We start from the raw sequence: 15,089 nt of genomic DNA, 5'->3' as shown, positions 1-15,089 counted from the left end.
GGTAAGTAGAGCTTTATTGGAAAACAGCCACTACAAAGGCAGACCAGTGCAGTTACAACAGAGAATTTCCAGGTCACAAAGCTGAAAATATTTACTATCTGGCCCTTTACAGAGAACATCTGCTGCTCTGAATTTCTCCTGACACCCATGGGAAAGCACCCAAAGCACAAAGGCACAAACCTGGATCTTCTGACAGGAATGGCCCAAGGTCAAGGGAAACTTGGCACAGTAGTAGAGTAAGTTTTCCAATTTAAACATTTCAGGGTTATCTGGATGGAGGGGTTATCTTGTTTTGGTGTTTGGGGTTTTCTAACCTTAAGGTTCGTAATATATTTACCTATCAATGGTTACAATAAACACGGCATTCTTATGTAATTTTTTTAAAAAGCCACAAAGTAAAAAAGTATTCCCAAAAGCCCACAATAATGGAGGTACATCAGAGGGACATAGAAACCAATGAAAAAGCTCCCAATGGCCAAAACTCAAACAATTTGAGCAACAAAATGAAGTAACGTATTATAACCTAAAGTATAAAATAAGTATCTATAGGTCCATAGTGATTAAATAAATGGTTGATTTAGTAAATAAGTGGGGGAGAAGAGAGAACTCCTGTGCAGAATGCCAAATAATGTATGCCAATACTCCACCCTGAAGGAGGAAGTACAGAACTCCTCACTCCTTGGTGTAGACTTCCTCTACAGAGTGAACATGAAAGGGGTGGGGGAAGTAACCTGACAAACACAACTTCAAACAGGTGATCAAGATTAATGTCACCAGTGATAAATCACAGGGGTAGCTGATACCCTTGATGTGGTATATTGAGAATGGTGCTTACCTCTGTGATCTTCCTTCCCAAGACCTACAACCCCAATCTAACTATGAGAAAAACACCAGCCAAATTTGAGGGGCATCCTACCAAATGATGACTTTGATAACCTCTCACAGTTATCAAAAAACAAGGAAGGTCTAAGGAACCATCCCAATACAGCCAAGAGAATCTAAGGAGTAGCAGTATCCTGGGTGGGATCCTGGGACAAAAGAAAAGACATTAGGTAAAAACTTTAAAAATATCAATAACTTATGGACTTCGGTTAACAATATTTGCCAGTATTTTTTTTATTAATGTGACAAAGTACTATACTAATATAAGAGGGTAAGGCAGAGGGAGCTGGTGTAGGGTACAAGTGAACTCTCTAAACTTACTGCAGGGTTGCTGTTTTTTATCTAAAACTAATTTTATTTTTTTAATAATTAAGAGGACAAAAATGGCACTTACTTTTCTACATCTAAACTTTCAGGAGGAACTAATTTGGAAAAGATTTCCTTTTCCCGTGAGGTTTATATACTGTAATTCTAATTTTGTCTAGAAGCTGCAAAACACAGATTCTAAAATTATTGCCACAGAAATACCGGTAATTCAGTTTGTGATTGATGCCAAAACAGAATAAATTAAACATGACAGAGACTACCAAGTTAGTCTGAGCAAAATTCTGTATAAGAAACATAACACTTGAGATGATAAAGGAAACACTACTTAATGAAATCCTAGGAGATATTCAGACATCAACAATAGATATCCTGGTCTACTTTTCTTGGCTTCTGGATTAATACAAATAGCTCTAATGTCACCCACTCTTCTTTGAAAATTGATCCTCCTTCTCAGAGAGGAAAATTCTGCAGGAAACAAAACACCCAGCTTCAAATCTCCATACTGTCCTGTTGTTTCGGGCTCAAATGTCTTCAGAATTACTATGGATTGCTGGCAAGGGGCATATGACATTCTATACTAAGAAAATCTGTGACCCAGCTCCTAACCAACTCTCTATTGTATGGACAGGCTAAATTCTCACACCATGCTCTTCTCACCTTTTATCATTTAATACAATTGTAACAAAGTATTTGTCTATGTAATTATTCATTGAATTCCCATCTGAAAGTCTTGTGAGAACCATGTTTATTTCATTCGCTGCTATACTATTTGGATTCTATGCACCCAAGTCCTAGCAAATAGCAGGTGCTCAATAAATATTTGTTCAATAAATGAAAAAAACTCATCAATCATAGGTTAGCAGAGTCTAGCTCAAGTCCACAGGCAACCCCTAGATAATCTCAAATCCATGCACTTCCCTCCACAGTTCATTTAATGTTTCTGCTTTGAGGAACATCAAAATATTGCCTTTGGCTCACTAGCTCTGTTTGTGCTAAGTTGGTGTTATAGGTTCAAACAACTCGGTAATAAAAGACAGAGTGATTAGCATTATCATCCTCGTGTTCAAAGTGTCAAGAAAAAAATATAGAAAGCAAAGAGTTGTACATGAGCTTCCAATTGCATGATGGATTTCTACTAACAACCATATTTTTTCAGAAGCGAATTTCTCCTGGGCCTGGGCTAATTTTTCAGACTACAGTAACACAAGTCTGTGTTAATTCATGTAACTGTTTAAACCATCTATGTTTTAAATATCTACCTTGTAAATAAGAGTGTCCTGCCAAGAAATTTTTGCAATTTATAAAAAATAAAAAAATAAAAAACTCTGATTCAGTATGTTATCATGAAGGAGTAAACAACCAAGGCTTGAAAAAAAAAAAAAACTAATTTCAGTCTTTATTGAGCCCTTTAACCATTTATCAACTAACTTCTACTGACTGCCTTTAACAGACATTATTCTAGGCACACATTGCAGTTACAGTCAAATCATTTAAGCAAGCAAAACCTCAACTTCAAATTTAGATGAAGAGAGTAAAGCAAATGGAGAGTACGCATATGCAGCCACCATCCTCCCTAGTCAAAATTCCATAAAATAACATAGAAGTTACTGAAAAACAAAAAGATCTGCAGCATTGTTTATTGTTTTGGGCACTATTTGCTGGGTAAAAATTTCTGCATTTAAGTTTTCAGAGGGCCAGAATTCCAGGTTTCCCTAAATATAGAAAGCATTAGGTTCAAATCTGACACGATCCAAACCCAGAGGAAACAGATGACCACGTGATGTATGCCGAAGATGCATTTGTGATTCAGAGGAAGTCAAAATCCAGATTTAATGAATGCAAGAAGTGTTCACAGAAGATGATTAAGTAAGAAAGGAGTCAGAGTGGTAAATAGATGCTCTCATATTTTGCTCTGCATACTTAGCTGTTTCCTAACTTGATTTACAAGGAGAATATACTTAGGAGTTATATTGCACGTGGGTAACCCTGAAAATAACATACTAACAGAAATGAAGGATGACTCAACCCAGCTCGCTCTCTCTCTTCTTCTTCTTCTTCTTCTAAAGGTAGAATCACAAGAAAAGTAGAAGCAAATTCCCCAGCATGACTCAACCCATCACCTAGAAAAGGGGCAGCGGATGAAGTGACAGCATTCAGGGAGGTAATAAACTCCCACATTTCATAACCAGAGGAAGAGCCTCTCAGTTCCCCAACACACGTCTCTGTTGTTCCTTCATCACAATGAAAGATCTTCCTTGCCATCTGGGCGGAATAATACACAGGCTTGCTTCTCCCGCTCTGAGTTTAATTAACATCAGGAGGGGGTCATGGGAATTTTCCAAGGAGAAAGGTACAGGGCAAAGCCGGAGAATGTTCTTGGGCCTCATCCCCTTTCTGAGCCCTGCTTTCCAAAGGCTGGCTATGCCGGGCTCAGGCGGGCCTCATTTCAATGAGTCTCTTTCTTTGATTGCAGATCAGCCCACTCTGTGGCCCACAGATAGCACCACAAGGACACCCCAGAGAAAGAGAGTTAGTGTGTGGTTCTGAAAATAACTACAGAGGAGACAGGTGGGAGCGGTATGAATCTGCCCGTTGAATATCAAAGGTCACTTTTCCTAATCTAAGTCTGCCAGGGCATTATAGAACTCTATCCACGACTTTACCATTTCAAATACACAGCCTAAAATAGGCTGGAACACAGCTGAGCAGAAACTGCCTCCTGAATTTCCTTAGTTTTCTGCTAAAGGGTATAAAAATCAAGAGTGAAGGCTGGGACAATTGGTACCTTGTGCCTTTTACCTTCACATCATGGCTGTAGCTATATTTCAACAAGATGGCAAGTCTCCTGGGAAATCAAACTAAAGGGCAGAATTATAAATAAAAAAAAAATTAAAAAAAAAAAAAAAAACATGTCTGTGCTACACAGAGAGACCAGGGAGACAGGCAGGGAATGAGGTGGAGGAATTAGTGGCTGAGGGACAGGACTACGGAAATTGAAAATGCAGGGAAGGCAAAGAAAGGGGCCTGAAAAGGGCAAGGGAAAAAAATAGACAAGTTTATTGACTTGTCATCAGCTTTCTGGGGGCAGGGAGGGGAAGGCAGGGGGATTCAAGCTCCAAATAAATGAATCCGTGATGCCGCTCACTCAAATCGGCATAGGAACCACAAAGATGAGGTCTTTGGCTGAGACACTCCCTTTTCCTTAGGAAACTGAATCAGACTTAGGAACTGACCTTACCCTGCGCTGAACTGACCATCCAGATACTCTAGAGAAGGCTCTACTGTGGACTCACTTTCTCCAAATAAATCCAAAATTCTTAGCCCAGGGATCTCATTTCCCTACACCTCACCTACCAAGAGGCTTAGTTCACCATGCATGTGCATAGTCCTGGCTCTGGGTAGGCCCATCCTTCCCCAGTAAAGACAAGGACAAGAGCAAAATACGAAGAAACAGTCTCCTGGGATCGCCCTGAACCCAATTAAACTTCAAGGCACCAGCAGAAAGCACTTTCCCCTCTTCCCGCTCTTGTTTCCTTAGCAGCAACAATGCCAGGAAGTAGAACAGGAAAACGAGGACAGACACTTAGGTGCTTTATCACCTGTGCTGAACTCACATGAAGTCAGCAGGTGGAGGAAGAAGCTGGTAGTATCCTTCTATTACTTATAATTCAATTTTCTCCAAGAGCTAATTCTTGGTGTATTACTTACTCCAAACCTTTCCCACAAGGTGGAGCTCATGGAACCACACTTGGCCCCACTTCCTCATTATAATGTCATTATCATAAGGTGGGGTTCCAGCTGACAGGGCAGCCAGCAGAGTACCACGGTCTCCAGGGCAGCCTCGACAAAAAGCTGTAGCTCTGCTTGCTCACATGACTGCTATATCCTTGCTGCTCTCTCGCCTGCTCCTGTAGTTAGTTCACAACTTCGTTCTAGGTCTTTCTCTCCTCCCTCGTTCCTTCTTCTCTACTCTGAGTGGCTGACCAATATAGTGGCCCTTGAGTTTACTAATTTTAGTTCTGCTCATTTTTATTTCTACCATCTCAATTTTATTTCTACTCTCCTACACAAAAGATTCCCCCTCTAGGCAATATTTTCTATCATATCATAAAAATAATAAGCATTAATATTAGTATATCAACTACAGTTTTATTGAACACTGCCTTTGGGTCTGGCTCAATGCTAAAAGGTTTACTAGTATATGCCATCCTTATACAACTTAGCCTTCATAATAGTCACATGACGAGAGTCCCATTACTGTTTCCATTTGACAGAAGAGAAAACTGAAGCTTAGAAATACCACTTTCCCAACATCTGTCTGACTCCAAGACCAGAGCTCTTAACCGATACTGCGCTGTCCCTAGAAAGCCTAGGTCCACAAAAGCATGTCATCAAGTGTATATGTTATAGACTACATATTTGTGTTCCCAAAATTCACGTTGAAACCCTAAACCCAGAGGAATAGTATTTAGAGATGGGGTGTGTGGAGCCCACTCTTAAATCATAAGAGTGGGGCCCTCGTGAGGGGGCTGGTGCCTTTCTGAGAAGAGACTTGCTTCCTCACTCTCTACTCTCAACCATGTGAGGGCACAACAAAGAGATGGCCACCTGAAGACCAGGCCTTGACCTCCCAAGCCTTCAGAACTACGAGAATAAACATATGTTGTTTAAACCATCCAGTCTTTGGACTTTTTGTTATAGCCACATGCACTGACAAAGCAGTATACATAGAAGTGATTTAGGTTTAATATCCTTTAAAGACTTTACCTAAATGTACACAAATCTAAAAATGATTTTTAAATATATATCCTGACTTATGGCTTTAAAAACATAATCACCACAAGTTAAGTTGAGCAGAAAGATTGTGGAATATAGAAGAAATTCAAGAATTATTTGTTCATTTATGCATAGCTTCAAACTAGGTAGCTCATATTTCACGACTTCCTTGAGATTCATAGTAATTTTTTCTTACCAACAGGATTGGCTTTATTTCTAGCCTCGTACCATCTACTATTAGTCACAGAATGGGTACGCAAAGCTTCCAACACACAAATACCAATATCCTCCCCACTTTAACACCTAATATTCTATCATTTGGGGTCAATTCTTTGGGGCTAAGCTGTGTCCTCTTGCTATAACCTCTTTTAAAATATAAATTTATTCACTGGGGAAAATAACTAAGCCACTGGTAGTTTCATGTGAATAAATATTCCAAATGCTTCCTGACAAAAGGAAATAGGACAAAAAGAACAAGCAACATTAATTCAGGGAGGAGTGAGAACCCTGAAGTGGAGGAGGTGGCCCGAAGAGGGCAGCAGACCAGTCAAGACAAACTTGTCCCCATATGTTAACCTGGGTCCGTTCTGCTTTCTAATGAGAGACAGTTCAGCAAGGTTGCATAGGAAGGGGTTTCATTTACTGAAGGAAAACTGGTCAGAATCCTAGCCAGTGGGGCCTATTGGTAATAGATCCAAAAACTAAAGTAGAAAGATTAGGCTACAGAAAAAGCTGTCTGATCAATTCCAACTGACCAATGAGAGCCACAACTTTCATAAACTTTATATAAAGGCAAAATCATCCCAAGTATTCACTTTTCGTTGAATTGATGGGGTGAGCTTTTATCTTAATTGAAATTATAAATTCGTTTTCATTCATAAAACATCAGTAACAATTTGAATTGCCAAAATCTTTAATCATAGAATTATTTGCCTTTCAGGCTTTTCAAGTGGATAATTATATTAAAGGTACCACCTCTTTTATCCCTCAGAGTTGACTGCTGCTCATTTAACTTGAGTCTTTTACCAAATACATGGAGTCTTTTATATGTTTAAAAGGAGGGAGGAAACTTTGGGAAGTCTTTTATTCTCCTTGGCTCCTTAAGATCAGTTCATTTGTTAAAGGTGTCCCAAAAGCCACGTTTTACTAACTAATTTCTGAGTGTGATGTTTCAAAATATAGAGGCTCAAAGGGCTCAGAAAATCAACTATGTTTTTTTCTGTTCTAGAACTAACATCAATCAACACCAAAGTTATCACTATTGTTTGAACTAAAGTCATCAAAACTGAACATGAATATTAAACACCAAATTATGTTGGTTAGGACAGTTTAATCTTTAACAACGACAATTTAAATTCCATCCTATGCCAAAACTGGTTTGACTTAGTGGATAGAGCATCGGCCTGTGGACTGAAAGTTCCCAGGTTCGATTCTGGTCAAGGGCATGTACCTTGGTTGCGGGCACATCCTCAGTGGTGGGTGTGCAGGAGGCAGCTGATCGATGTTTCTCTCTCATCGATGTTTCTAACTCTCTATCTCTCTCCCTTCCTCTCTGTAAAAAAAAAAAAAAAAAAAAAAAAAAAAAAAAAAAAAAAAAAAAAATCAATAAAATATAAAAAATAAATAAAAAATAAAAAATAAATTCCATCCTCAGTAGGAATAATACTTCTGGACAAGTCATTGCCCCTTAATAAGAACCATACTCCTGCCTTTTTAAAGAAGTCTTGATTATCTGCCACACCCACCTCTGATAGCTTTGGGAGAGGAAGCTAATTAAAATGATATTTGAGCCAAGGCCAGTTTGGCTCAGTGAATAGAGCATTGGTCTGCGGACTGGGGGTGTCCCGGGTTCGATTCCAGTCAAGGGCATGTACATTGGTTGTGGGCACATCCCCGGTGGGGGATGTGCAGGAGGCGGCTGGTCGATGTTTCTCTCTCATTGACGTTTCTGGCTCTCTGTCCCTCTTCCTTCCTCTCTGTGAAAAAATCAATGAAATATGTTTAAAAAAAGGAAAAAGAAAAAAAAAAGATATATGAAATAATACTCGATATCTTTCTGGCAATCCTCCCACATCTTGAGCTCTCTGAACATCACTCACCCCTTAATAACAAGCCATTCTTTGCTGCCCAGTTACATGAGGAGAAACACAAATTTAACATTAAAGAAATACAGCCTGCTCCTAATTTAGCAAATTTAGGGATCTCAAGTATCATTTTGGAATAGAATGGTCCAAAATGATGACCACAGTCCTCCAGGTCTCCCCTCTTAGCAATTTTACTCCCCAAAATTGAAAACTTTAACTTATGAAAACTGTATTGGGCAAACAAGTAATTGCATCAGAATCAGACAACAACAACAAGTAAGATGTCTGATTACATTAGATTTGAAGTAATGATGTGATCAACCAAGCAACCCAGAAAACAAACAAGTTCAAGAACAGTATTGTTTCTGCCAGAGATGGTTGACTGTGACAGGAATAACAAGCAATACATTAGTTTTTCTGGGTTACTCAGATAACTGGCATGTAGTTCCTTTACATTGAAAACATGTGTCATAGACACTCTTACTATTTACGTTCTCTCCAAGAATATACCACTTAGTACCCTCAAGGTCTTTCATCTTTCCCAAAGTACACCAGCTTGTCATACAAACTAGATGGAGAATCACTCATGCAGTCTACAATTATTTACTAGTTTATATGATGTTAGATGTCCAAGAAGGCAATGTTAACTACTCAGATTCTTGAGTTGGACAGAAATAGGTCTGAATGCTGATTCCAGCACTAACTAGTTCAGTGTCCCTAAATCAATTACTGGAACTCTCTGAACCTGTTTTCTCATTCATAAAATAGAATTAAAACCACCTCATGGGCCCTAGCCAATTTGGTTCAGTATATAGAACTATGGCCTGCGGATCAAAGGGTCCCAGGTTCAATTCCGGTCAAAGGCATGTACCTTGGTTGCAGGCTCCTTCCCGTGCCCAGCCCTAGTCGGGGCAGCCAATCGATGTGTTTCTCACACATCAATGTTTCTCTCTCTTTCCCTCTCTCTTCTGCTCTCCCTCAAAATCAATGGAAAAATATCCTTGGGTGAGGATTAACAAAACAAATAAACAAAAACACTTCCTGGACAGGACCACATTGTACTGCTGGGCACATTGTGGAATCCTGCCCAGAGAGGCATGGGGAAGAACAAATGAAATGCCAAGGCCTGACCCAAAGTCAGCAGCTCCTGTGTTGGCTGATAGCGTTATGCCACAATGAGTCAGATAAGGATCCTGCCCTCCAGGAGCTTGCAGTTGAGAATGGAAAGTGATAGCGTGTGTAGATAGAAAGGAAAGCACATCAGACAGTCGTCAGTGCAGATCAAGGGCAACTGAACCTGGGAAGAAGTGACTGTTTCCAGAGGAAGCCTGCGTGGTAACTTACCATTTGCCATGTGAATCATTACTGAGACTTACCATAGAGAAAGTAAGTGCCAGTTTCGGGCTACCAAAACTCAAAAATTAAAAACTTGAGACCAGCCCAGATGGTTTGGCTCAGTGGTTGAGCACCAATCTATGAGCCAAGAGGTCACTGGTTCTATTCCCAGTCAGGGCACATACCCCAGGGGGGGCTGAAGGGGAAGGGCATATAGGAGGCAACTGATGGATATTTCTCTCTCATTGATATTTCTTTCTCTCTCTCTTCTTCTCCTTCCTCTTTCTCTACAAAAGTCAATGAAAACAACATCTTTTTTAATCTGAGACCACATTCAGCTCAAAGTTCTTCATGATGCAGGTGCATGAAACAGCTACACATGCAGCAGAAGTGGTCTGACTACAGTTTGGTTAAAGCACAATTCATTCTTGCCCTGACCACCCAGGAGCTCAATTGGTTAGAGCGTCATCCCAATGTGCCAAGGATGCAGGTTTAATCCCCTGTCAGGGCACAAAGAAGAATCAACCAATGAATGCATAAGCAAGTGAAACAACAAATCAGTGTCTCTCTCTCTCTCTCTCTCTCTCTCTCTCTCTCTCTCTCTCTCTCTCTCTCTCTCTTTTACTTTTTTAATTTATAATTCTTTTTTGTTGAAAGTATTACATATGTCCCCTTTTTCCCTCCCATTTGCCCCTTCCAGCCTGCCCCTGTCTCCCCCACCCTATGTCCCAGGCCTTCAGCACCCTATTGTCTGTATCTATGGATTGTGCATATATGCATACAGGTTCTTTGGTTGATTACCTCTAACCCATCCACCCTCCCCACCTTCCCTCTGAGATTCCTCACTCTGTTCCATACTTCCATGTCTCTGGGTTCACTCTGCTCATCAATTTATTTACTTAAAAATAATTTTTAAAAGAAATGTTTAAAATGTAATTCATTCTTATTAAGGACTATGGTGTGCCTGACTTTGTGAGTAAAACTTTCTGCCCATCCGAATTAGTACTCTCATAAGGCAACTCTTCCCCAGTGGAGGTTGGAGAGGGACAAGCTGAGTCAGGATGGTCAGAAATGTAGCTGCCTAACCCACGGCCTCCCCTCTCCTCGAAGAACGAATTCTGACCAATGACAGCAGCCACACCGTGAACTCAAAGACAAAGCGGGGCTTTACACTCCAGCCCATGGAATTAGGATCCATGGGCTTTTTTTTACATGTGGGTTTAAGACTTATTTCAGCAGAGGATGGAAGGCTGTTGCTCTATTTTCATGCTCCTCGGCATGTAACCTCTTATGCATTGCTAAAATATAAGTAACACTTCTAATTGCATGACAAAAATGTTCCATACAGAAAATGCGCTTAATAATATGCTTACAGCTGGCCATTTCATTACGTAATAATTACCAGATCATTAGAGCAAGTAATATATTCTTGTGGGATTAGCGTACAGCAGCAGTTTCAGAGGAAAAAATAAGAAAGTTCTCTTAAAGTCACCATAGGCGATGTGTAGAATTAGCTACTGAAGGAAATGAAAATAAATGTACTTTTTAAAAGTAGATAGCAGTACAGTGGCATTTATAGCTAATTGCAGACCGGGGAATCAAAAGGGAAATGGCTGGGAGGAGCCAGTGCAAGCCTCTCATTCTACAGGTAAGGACGTGAAGTCAGCAAAATCGAGTGCGCACAGCAGACCGTCAGAGCTCCTGCAAGCAGAGTCAGCTCCACAATGGGGCTTCTCATCCCGGATGGCAGAGCTCTTCCTGTATCAGAGAATCCTCTACATGCAACATCGATTCAATTTTTCTTAAATACTGAGGAAATGCAGATTTTAAGTACTGAGGAAATGCAGAGAACTAGTGAGATTTTCTAAGTAAGCTGGATTTGGACCCAAGACTACTCTTTCCGACTCACAGTAGTACAGTGGCTGAGAGTCCAGACATAACACACCCAAGCCTCTCTTACCCTGGTTGCAGGCAGCGCCTCAGCCCAGAACACATTGCCACCGCTCCAGCGGGTCATTCCTCCTCATCCTGCAGACGGCAGGTTACACACCCCTTCCTCCGCCAGGCTTTTCCGGCCCTCTCAACAGGCAAGCTTCCTCAGCTCCCTGCCTCCCGGGGCGAAATCGGGACATATTTGTAATTATTCACTTAGTATCAGTTCTTCCCCACTAGACAGGGGTTCTCCAACTTGGCCAGGCACCAGAAGCCCTGGGAAGGCCTGTTAAAATACAGAGTGCTGGCCCCTTCCCTAGAGCTGCTGCTGCTAGTATGGCATGGGGCCTGTGGATTTGCATTTCCAACAAGTTCCCATAGGATGCTGATGGTCCAGAGACCACACTTAAAAAACCACGAAGCTAGACCAGCAGACCCGTGAAATCAGGGCCAGCTCCGTCTTCGTTGTTCTGTCCCTAGTGCCTCCTACAGTACCTGGAAAACAGTAGGTTTATAATGGATAAATAAACAATTTTCCTCTCTGGAGCAGAAAGCATGGCTCCAAAAGTCTAAAATATAACATTAGGGGAATCTCTGGGAAGGGTGTACAACTCTGTAGTATCATAACAATTTTTTTGTAAGTCAAATGATTCCAAAATGAAAAGTTTATACACACACACACACACACACACACACACACAGCAACAACAACAATTCTAGGGTGAACCAGGCATGGTGTTAACATATAAGCCGGCTGTTTATTTTTAAGTCAGCTTCCAACAGAACTTGACTAGAAATTGATAGCTTTTTCCGGGCTTCCCCTCTGGCTAGAGAAAGCAACCCGCAGTCAAGTGCTGGATAGCTGAGCGTTCCAGGTTGGCTGGCTTCTGGTGAACAGCTGCACCAGTCCTTTACCTGTGACTGTGGTAGCCCTCGCCATCTTCAAGGCCCCTGGACCAAATGAGGGACAGATGTGCACATGGATGCTGCTGCCCGCTCTTCAATGGGGACATCCTCATCACCAGCAAGTTCCTCCCCGGTGCCCTTTGTGAGCATGCAGGGCCTGTCCTATGCCAAGGCTGAGGCAGCAACAACCTGTTGGATGACTCCCAGGCTCTGGGAAGGCCCTTTGGCCCCAAAATATCCCCCTACCCCCCACCAACCTACCACCGGGCTGGGATTTTCACCAGGAGCAAAACGACCCTCTACTTTAAACCTTGCTTCTCCACCAGACCTCTATGAAAATGCCACGGCAGTAGCACTTTTATTTTTTTATTTTTTATTTTATATATATATATATATATATATATATATATATATATATATATATATATATATATTTTACAGAGAGGAAGGGAGAGAGGTAGAGAGCTAGAAATGTCGATGAGAGAGAAACATCGACCAGCTGCCTCTTGCAACCCCCCACCGGGGATGTGCCCGCAACCAATGTACATGCCCTTGCCCGGAATCGAACCTGGGACCCTTCAGTCCACAGACCGACACTCTACCACTGAGCCAAACCGGCTTCAGCTGCGTGGCACTTTTAAACATTACCTGTCATTTTGGCCCAGCTGGAATTAATTTACCGGACTCCTTTCTAGTAGAACAGCCAGCCTGGGGAGCCAGGAGGAAGCTATTTGGAAAAGAGAACTGCAAGAAGCAGAGCTGGGTATGGAACCTCGGGCAGGGGACACACAGGGGAACTAGGTTCCTGGGGGAGAGGCCTGCAGAAGGTCCTGGAAGGGAGAAAGTGGCCACTGGGAGCTGCTAGGTATTTTCAGTGAACCTCCTCCTCAGAAAAGATGTGATCTTGCTCTCGGCCCCTTCAGACTGCTGTAACAAGATGTCAGCAATTGGGTGGCTTCTAGACAACAGAACTTGGTTTCTCACAGTTCTGGAGTCTGGACGTCCGAGATCAGACTGCCAGCACAGTCTGGCTCTCTATCTGAGGAGGACCCGCTTCCCAGTTCATCAATGACTTCTTCTTGTCCTCCTGTAGTGGGAGGGGCCAGAGAGCTCTCTGGGTGGGTGGGTGGGTGTGTGTGTGTGTGTGTGTGTGTGTGTTTAGAGCAGCGTTTTTCAACCGCTGTTCCGCGGCACACTAGTGTGCCGCGAGATGTTGCCTGGTGTGCCGTAGGTGCAGACAAGACAAGAATTTTATAATTTTTCACTATTTTGTTTACTTAATATTTCTTAATAAAGTAATTATAAAATACTTTCTTTGTGTTTATTTGATTCCTATTCAAGAGAATTACTTTATATATAGTCAATATAGGCACAGAGTTAAATTTTTTAACATTTTCTAATGGTGGTGTGCCTCGTGATTTTTTTCATGAAACAAGTGTGCCTTTGCCCAAAAAAGGTTGAAAAACACTGGTTTAGAGAGAGTGAGGAGAGGGAGGAGCAGGTGAGAGGGTGGGGGAGAGAGAGAAAGAGAAATATCAATGTGAGAAAGAGATATCGATTAGTTGCCTCCCACACATGCCCAACCGGGGCTGGGATGGAGCCTGCAACTGAGGTATGTGCCCTTGGCAGGGAATGGAAGCCGAGACCCTTCAATCATCCCACCAACGCTCTAACCACTGAGCAAGCCAGCCAGGGCTCTGGGGTCTCTTTTGTAAGGGCATTTGATCCCATTCATGAGGGCTCCACTCTCATGACCTAATCACTTCCCAAAGGCCCCACCTCCAAACACTATCACCCTGGGGTTAAGTTTCAACATAAATTTCGAGGGGACACTTGGATCAAAGCATTTGCTTTCAACTCAGACAGAAGCCAAAGTCCAGAGACATTAATAAATGTAAGTACAGCATGCCAGGAGCTGTGTTAGATACTTTGTTAACATGTCCATGCCTTTTTTATTTCTTTTAATATATATATATATATATTTATTGATTTCAGAGAGGAAGGTAGAGAGAAAAAATAGAAACATCAATGATGAGAGAGAACTATTGACTGGCTGCCTCCTGCATGCCCCCTACTGGCAACCCCAGCATGTGCCCTTGGCCAGAATCGAACCTGGGACACATTAGTCCCCAGGCCGACGCTCTATCCACTGAGCCAAACCAGCTAGGGCAGTGATCAGCAAACTCATTAGTCAACAGAGGGACAAACCGCGGCTCATAAGCCACATGTGGCTCACAAGTCTCGGTTTGCCAACCACTGAGCCAGGACATGCCCATGCCTTTAACATGAGGTGCTGTGTTATCTCATTAGACCCTCTTTAACTACTGTCCCCGTTTTATAGCTGAGAAACTGAGGCTGAATGCAGTGTTTCGTCAAAGCTCCCACAGTAGTTATGAGGCAGAACTGGGGTCTAAACCGGGAGCTATCACCATGCACCATGGTGTTTTCTTTGCTCAGCAGTGATAATGCGCAGAGCATGATATGCCCAAACTAGCGTGGAGACCTGGTTGTCTCCTTCTGGCTGTAGGTCCCTTAGAACATCATTAGCCGTTGCCATGCCTCCGTCCCTGGCCTAACCACTGGAGCTCCTGCTCCAGAATAAGCACAGCTTCTGTGTGAGCAGCTATTAACAGCAGTGCCGTTCTTTTCATGCTTAAAATTACTTCCTTTCAAAATCCTGCCATGTGCAACAATATAGTTGGAACTTGAGGGCATTATGCTAAGTTGAATAAGTCAAGCAGAGAAAGACAAATACTCTGTAGAATCTGAAAAAGCCAAACTCATAAAAACAGAGGAGAGTGATGATTACCAGGGGCTAGGAGGAGAGGGAAATGGGGGGATATTGGT

The sequence above is a fragment of the Pipistrellus hanaki genome, assembly GCF_964339955.1.
Source record: "Pipistrellus hanaki genome assembly, chromosome: 13".
Classification (NCBI taxonomy): Eukaryota; Metazoa; Chordata; class Mammalia; order Chiroptera; family Vespertilionidae; genus Pipistrellus; species Pipistrellus hanaki.
This window is presented reverse-complemented; position numbering follows the sequence as displayed.